This window comes from Anabrus simplex, chromosome 9 (genome assembly GCF_040414725.1).
Source record: "Anabrus simplex isolate iqAnaSimp1 chromosome 9, ASM4041472v1, whole genome shotgun sequence".
Lineage (NCBI taxonomy): Eukaryota > Metazoa > Arthropoda > Insecta > Orthoptera > Tettigoniidae > Anabrus > Anabrus simplex.
In genome coordinates, this window is record NC_090273.1 from 681,486 (window position 1) to 689,167 (window position 7,682).

Genomic DNA, 7,682 nt, shown 5'->3' on the forward strand with positions numbered 1-7,682 from the left:
ACACAGACATGAAAATACCAGGGCAGCCCCACAGATGTCCAGTGCTCATCGCCCGAAGACTATTTCAAAGTGGCAATTTACAACCCGTACACGGATTCTGTAATCACGTCACTTATCACAAGATTTGAAAAAGATAAAGACATACCATTCAAAGGTGGAATTCTTCACCCACATTTAATGAAAAAGAAGAATATTTCATGAGACATACGAAGTTTGCACAATTTTTATCAAATAGACGACTTTGTAGCAGAAGCCAGATTATGGTGTGACATCTGGACTATCAAGTGTTTGGAAAAAACAAAGCTTCATGATATACTTGCAGAAAGTAATGTTTTACCAAACCATCCCCCTCCCCCCACAACTGCACCTTTAGCACACTGCGTAGAGTGAGGACTGTCGGTGTCCACAGGAAAAGAGAGAAGAACCCTGTTGTCTAGGACAAAGTGATTAACTTGTTCAGCAAGAAGAAAAGAAATGTACAGTTTGCTTTGCTTTTTTTGCACTGGAAGGGTCATGTTGATGACATTGTTGGGAAAGCATACAGATCGTTACATGTCATAATGAGGCTACTTAAAGGATGCAACAAAGAATTAAAAGAAAAAAGTTACTTGAGTATGGTTCGTCCATTATTGGAATATGCAAACGTGTTTGGGATCCTCACCAAGAATACCTAATAAAAGAAATAGATAGTGTGGAGAGGAAAGCAGCAAGATTTGTAACAGGGGATTTCAGGAGAAAGAGTAGTGTATCAGAAATATTAAAGGAACTTGGGTGGGAAACTTTAAGTAAGAGAAGGGAGAAAACTAGACTTATAGGATTATATAAAACCTATACAGGAGAAGTATGGGGAGATATCGGCGAGAGGCTTCAGTTGGAAAATAATTATATCGGCAGGACTGACCACAAATATAAAATTAAAAGGAATTTTAGCAGAAGCAATTGGGGTAAATTTTCATTCATTGGGAAGGGTATGAAAGAGTGGAACAGTTTACCAGGGGTAGTGTTTGATCCTTTTCCAAAATCTGTACAGATATTCAAGAAGAGAATAAACAGCAACAGAGAAAATAAATGAAATGTTAAGAGGGCATTCGACCAGTGCAGGTTATTGTAAATAAAAAAATGTGTGTGAATAAATTAATTCCATCCCCTGGTCTAAGGAGTTTTGACAGCCAAAGTAGGGGACTGCCTGTAGGGATGAAGTACAGTGGGGACTTCGAGGGCCGTGGGACCGCTACGGTAGCTGTGAAGGCCCTTCAGGAACTCTGAAAAGTGGTGGCAAAAGGGGTCCTCGTTAAGACGCAGCAGGTCGTTATGCTACTTAGGTTCCAGAATGAGTAAAAAAAAATAATAAGTAAATAAATGCAATGTAAATTTTAATCTTATACCAGTTGTATAGTATCATTTGAAGTAATTCCACATACTGTATATCAGTTGACTATATTTGTAAGTAGTACAGGAGATATAAATAGAATTTTGTAAACAATATAAATTTATTAAGGATGAGCTGTATGTTTAATAGAAAAAAAAAATTGTTAGCGTAAATTGTATAATATTGTATTATAGGAAAATGTTCTTGTCTTGTTAATTTAATATTTAGTGCTTGACAATAATGTATTTTAGTGTACCATTTGCCACCTAGGTAGACACCTCATTTGCAAATAAAGAGATTTTGATTTTGTTTTGATGTCACCCAGGATTTGTTCAGTTAGTTTTTGAGGGAAGTATAGGGGGTAAAAATGGTACGGGCAGACCAAGGTATGAATATGACAAGCAGGTTAGAGCAGATGTAGGATGCAGCAGTTACATAGAAATGAATAGGTTAGCACAGTATAGGGTGGTATGGACAGCTGCATCAAACCAGTCTCTGGACTGGTGACTCAAACAAGACTAACAACAGGTTTAATTAGGAAATATATGACCTGTCAAATTGATGAAACGTGTAGTCATTTCCACAAGAAAATTTAATGAAGTAATAACATACACATACTCCAGATTTCCTAAAACGGCATTTCTTCAACCTCACCATCAGCATCAATGCCCATCTTAATGATACCAATATACTGTAGTTACTGGACATTATAAATTTTCCAGCATTTTGCTCCAGTGTGCTAGTTGACCTCAACACACCTACCAACACCAGGGCATACATGGTGGCCACAGCGTAGACTTTTTTAATTTATTTTTTTAAAATAAATGTTATTTGTTCAGGGCGTCAACCCATGTGGATCTTTTGCCCCTACTGGCACCATATTGTATGAACCTGCATGTAATTGGAATGGTGGTAGTGTGGAATGTTGTGTGTGAGGAAAGGAAGATTAAGGACGTCACAAACACCCTGTCCCCAGGCCAGGGATATTAATCATTACAGTTTTAAAAAACCTGACCCGGCCGGGAATCGAAGCCGGGGCCGCCGGGTGACAGGCGGACACGTTGCCCCCTACACCGCAGGGCCAGACACTGCATAGGCTACTCAGACCCACCGGCAGTACCATTGCACTATGAGAGACTGTCTCGTTTTCAAAAACTCATGCCTGCCTCACCATCAGGTTTGCTATAGGAATCAACATCTAGCCTATATCAGCATTTCCACAGTCCTCTTAAGGCAGCATCGATAATTTGAATATTCCCCATCCTATTTCTAAGTCCCGTCTTCAATAAATTTACCTGACTAAATGCCCTCTCTAGTTCAGCATTTGAGGCAGGGAGTACAAGGTTACAAAGTTTGTTAAAAGGATTTTTGCCATTTTCATCTTTATACCATGACACTTCAGTCCAAAAAGCTGCAGTATTGTTAACTTTTCTTCCAATCAAATAAAAATTTAGTGCACTGAAGGTCGGTTTACTATGTGTCCTCAGGAGAAAAATGTATTACTCCCGAAAGGGTAGTATTGTCTCTTTAAATAAGTTTTAAACTGTTACATGGTTCTAGGAGAGCAGTAGCATAGAGAGGATCAGCCGAAGGAGGAGCATTAGGGGTGCTGCTTCCATAACTGGTGTGCAGACTTAGGGATGATAAAAATCATAAAAATGATATGCAACAATACCGTAAGTAGCAGAAAGGAGAGAGAGATCCTTCCTTTATGGTTGCTAGAAACCCACCATCCCGCCCCAAGAAGCATTCTTACTTATATAGCAGAATTAAAACCGAGTCTGTAAATCGGCTGAATGCAACCATGTGCTATGTTCCTATTGTCTGGCCAGTGTTCGTGATGGTTAAATAATAAATTAATTAGTAATCATATAAGTAGGGTTCCTATTCGCCAGACAAGCTTCGTGTTGTCTCCGACAGAGCTCGCATCATGTACAAGTACAGGGCAAGGACTGCCATATTCGCTTAAAGTGAGAGAACCATATCCAGACCAATGGTTTTGTCACTAACCTACCCTAACTTATCCAGAACAAATGTTTTGTCAGTAAGCTACCCAGACCAACGGTGGTGCCACACAGGACACTAGACTCCTAAGGGCCGCTTTGCGGCTCTAACCTGGGGGGGTTTATACCCCCAGACACCCCTTTGTTTGCCCCGAGGCCAATGGTCTAGTCACTAGCGAGACTAACCAAGCCAGACTAATTGTTTTGTCACTCCCCGGACCTTGTCACTAAGAATGCGAGCGTTGCATGACATCGCCTGAGCTGCGCCATGTTGAATCTCTAAGCTCACTTTCGCACAACGGGTATGGAAGTTTTTCTGCATTAGATGGTAGAACACAATGAAGGTGCATGCATGAAGTGTCTGTTGGCAAACCTGCCGAGCGTTACCCGAGCCATGCCACGTTGAATCTCTAAGCTCACTTTTGCACAATGGGTACGCAAGTTTTACCGCATAAGAAGGTAGAACACAATGGAAGTTTGTCAGTTTCTGTTCTTTTTGTTTTTGGACCCCCCTTACTCAAAAGAGCAGGCACTAAGAAGTTCTACGTTGGCCAAACCCCAGGTTTAAGGAATCGATTAAGATCGGTAGCTTGAGCTCGGAAAGCTTCATATACGCGAACAAAATGAACAAAATTCATTTTTCTCACCTTTGAACATTTCTACTTAGCGTACCAATATTTGTGACAATCTGAAAAGGAGTTCTTACTTTGAAATATTATGAAAGAAGATATATATACCAGATATATAGTATCATTTGAAGTACTTTTGAGACTTGAACAAGTTTGAGTGGGTCAATGCCTGAACAGCAGAGGTGTACTGTATATTGCAGGTGTTCAAAGCGTGCGCTGGACACCCAGTAAATTCGGTAATCTCATTTTTCTTATTTCAAGTTGTTTTGTGCAATGTAACTAGATAATAATTTATCACAATTCAAATGTGTGGTAATATCACTGGAAAAAGTTGAAGACTAATTTTAATTAATTATAGTTAAAATAATTTTAAATGCCTGCTGGTTGGATCTGCACACCATCTGCCCATCGCCTCCACCAGATGAAGTGGCACGAGGTACCTGCCCGTACAAGAGAACATCCTTGGTTGCAAGTTACTGCACAGACGGCGGCATGTGAGCTGCCAGCTCTGCTCATCAATTGAATAGCGTTATAAAATACTGTGTTTTATATTTCTAAATAAATGCACAAACAAACATCAAATGTAAAGGATTTGCTTAAGTTTGTTATGAGTTACTGCACAGAGACCCATTTTTATAATGCTGTGATTGAGAAGAAAGAAACAGGTAATGAGGTACATACATGTTAAATATAAACAATGGCAGTTAAATTAGACTCGATATATCACAGAGACACGGTGGACGGAAACAACGTCAGTGTTCGAGGGTTAGTCATACTGATCAAGAAGTGGAGTGAGCCACTTTGCGGGAGAATTCAAATGGGCTTGTGATTTAAGACCGCTTGAGAGTTTGATGGTACGCTGACACTGGCTGTTTCATGCCGTTCTTCAGTCGCCTCACATTGCCGCCAAAAGCGAACTGATTGGCTAACCACGGTGTGAGATATTAAATTATTTCTTCCAAATTCTTTATCAGTATGACCAACCCTCCAATGTACATATACCAGGTTCAGTGCTGAATAGGGTTTTACATCCTTCCTGTCGTGTACTTGACTTAGAATTTATAAGTGAATCATACAATTGGTTTTCTACGGTTCAGCTGCAGCGGACGCAGCCAGAACAGCGTAGGCTACACATTAAACCAGAATAACTTTTCAAGTCTGCCTGCTGTCATTTCTTGATGGATGCAGTACTTTTGCATCCATCTCTTGGCACAGGCCAGAGTAAAGTGTAGCTTCCACCGAAGTCCCAGTCAACATCCATGGCTGTGACAATATGAAAGTTGCTGGGGTATGGGTAGTGCTGAGTAATGACATTCGGAGCACGACTAGTGCATCCGAGTGTTATGAAAGGTGCTGCTCATAGGGTCAGTTGTGCTGCAATAGTACTTGCAGACACCGTGAGGAAAGCAATGGCAAACTACCTCACTCCTCATCTTGCCTAGTACGCCTTATTTTGGTGCTGCCATTGGTTTTTGGGGTTTCCTTATAACCGCATAACCTTTGGTGGTGCTATCTGAGGATCCAACCAGCCTATGGGCTGATGACCTAACAGACAGACAACTTTTCAAGCTTCTTGATAAGCAATGTTTCTTGAATTTTGTGAATGAAACTTTTCATTAACTTTTCGTGTTTTCGTTAACATTTCGGTTCGCAAATGCGCAAGGACGCAAGTAAAGCACGCACATTCATAGCGCGGAATATGATGAATTCTTATTTCTACTAAAACTTTACTATCAAATCGCAGTAATATTAATTCTGTATTATATTCTTTTAGCTGTGTTCTAATGTAGTTTCATTTCAGACTTCACTCTTCGCTGAATAACCTAACCTCCAATAATCGCTTGTATATCATCAAAATAATACGGTATTCTAACTAGGTTAAATGAAGACTTTCTTTATTTCGCACCTTTACTAATTGCTTGATATTTTTGTATAAAACTTCAAAAACCTCAGGCACAATATGATAACTGAAACTGCTTCTTTTGATACTCTAGACAAATAGATGTCAGGGTGACCAGTTGTAGGAAACTTACAGTTATACCTATTAAAAAAATAGCCTGTCATTAGTGGAGCCGGCTTTCTGATAATCTGTATCACTACGGTACTTGCAGATCACAATATCAAGATAAAGTTGGAATTCAAGAGGACAAATTGGGGCAAATATTCATTTATAGGAAGGGGAGCTAAGGATTGGAATAACTTACGAAGGGAGATGTTCAATAAATTTCCAATGTCATTGAAATCATTTAAGAAAAGGCTAGGAAAACAACAGATAGGGAATCTCCCACCTGGGCAACTGCCCTAAATGCAGATCAGTATTGATTGATTGAACAAGAACCGAGTCATGTGGGGGGATTCTCAAAATTTTGAAAGCCTGCATCATACATTAAAAGTTCTTACATATGGTAAGTGTTCTCTCCAAACCAAACAGAATGCTCCAAACTTAAATCTACTCGCCTTTCCAATATTTCTCTTTGCTACACTTTGCATCTGTGCTTTTTTCTAGCTGTAGGCCTACTCAGTTAAATAATGAACGCTGAATCTATAAGAATTTTCTTCTTCCTGACCCTATCCATTGTAACCTCACAAACAGCTATTTTGGTGTGGACACAATGTTGAATGAGTTTTATTAACAAAAGTTTGTTAACATATTCAGAAATGTGTTTATTAAGATTGTTTATTAAATTTGTTTCGTTAACATTGTTTATTAACTTTGATGTGGACTAACCATAAACTCATACAAACCCAAGAATGTCGATCTATCCTCTTGAGTCTCAGAAAAATGAATGATGTACAACCATACGGTAGGTAACTGTTCGTTCACTCGTCAACTAAAACTGTGAGGACTTTCTGCAATATATGTTTTGAAAGTAAGGATACAATAGGTTGATAATTAACGCACTGCATTTTCCATACTCCGGATCGCACAATGACAAGAACAACAGCTTCAGTTCTTTCTCGATGTGTGTATGAGAGTGAAACTGTTCAGCGACACCCGGGTGACTTTTGGTTTTTACGATCTACAAGATCACGATATCTTGCTTTCAAATTAGTTGCACAGAAACGACAAGCCACTGTATTATCACCGGACACTTACCAATTACAGACGTTGATTTCCAGGTATTTTTTCCACTGCGATCAGAAAGTTTGTTTGCCCCATTTTTCAATATGCACGTATTTATAAATTTTATAATGACTACTGACTGCCTCTGCTCTGCGTGCGTAGGCCGTTGAACTCTAGAGAATATGGTTGAACTGATTGTGCCACAGCCCACATCGCGCCGCACAATACGAAGACGCAATGAAGTTACCCGAGGAGGGGACTCACAATGCTGCGCAGAACCCCTTACCTGTTTCATTTCAAATGTCACGTGATCTCATGCTCATGTACTACATTAACCGAAGCCACAAAAATTCACAATCATAAATACGAAAATCTTTAAATCACCGTAAAAACCACCAAACTAAAAACCTTCGGAATTTTCCAGCTGCCAAATTCAGTTTCGTACCACCAGAAACTAACAGACTTAGTGGTAAACCACTGACGTTGCCAACCCTGGGACCCGTAGGTCCGTTCCCACACCACACCGAGGCAAATACCCACTTATTCTCTTTGCGAATACCTTAATACACTTGAATATTAAAGTATTTGACCGAGGTAATGTGGCTGGAAACCTGCGT

At 39.7% G+C, this 7,682-nt stretch overlaps 1 long non-coding RNA gene across 1 annotated transcript in view; it reads right to left on the minus strand.

The window, feature by feature from the left end:
• Window positions 1-7,476, minus strand: part of LOC137502182 (uncharacterized) — a 70,949-nt gene extending 63,473 nt beyond the window's left edge. The window contains exon 1 of the long non-coding RNA XR_011018702.1: window positions 7,099-7,476. This is a non-coding gene — a long non-coding RNA (uncharacterized lncRNA). The remainder of the gene's footprint in view (window positions 1-7,098) is intronic.
• Between the last annotated feature and the right edge of the window lie 206 nt (window positions 7,477-7,682).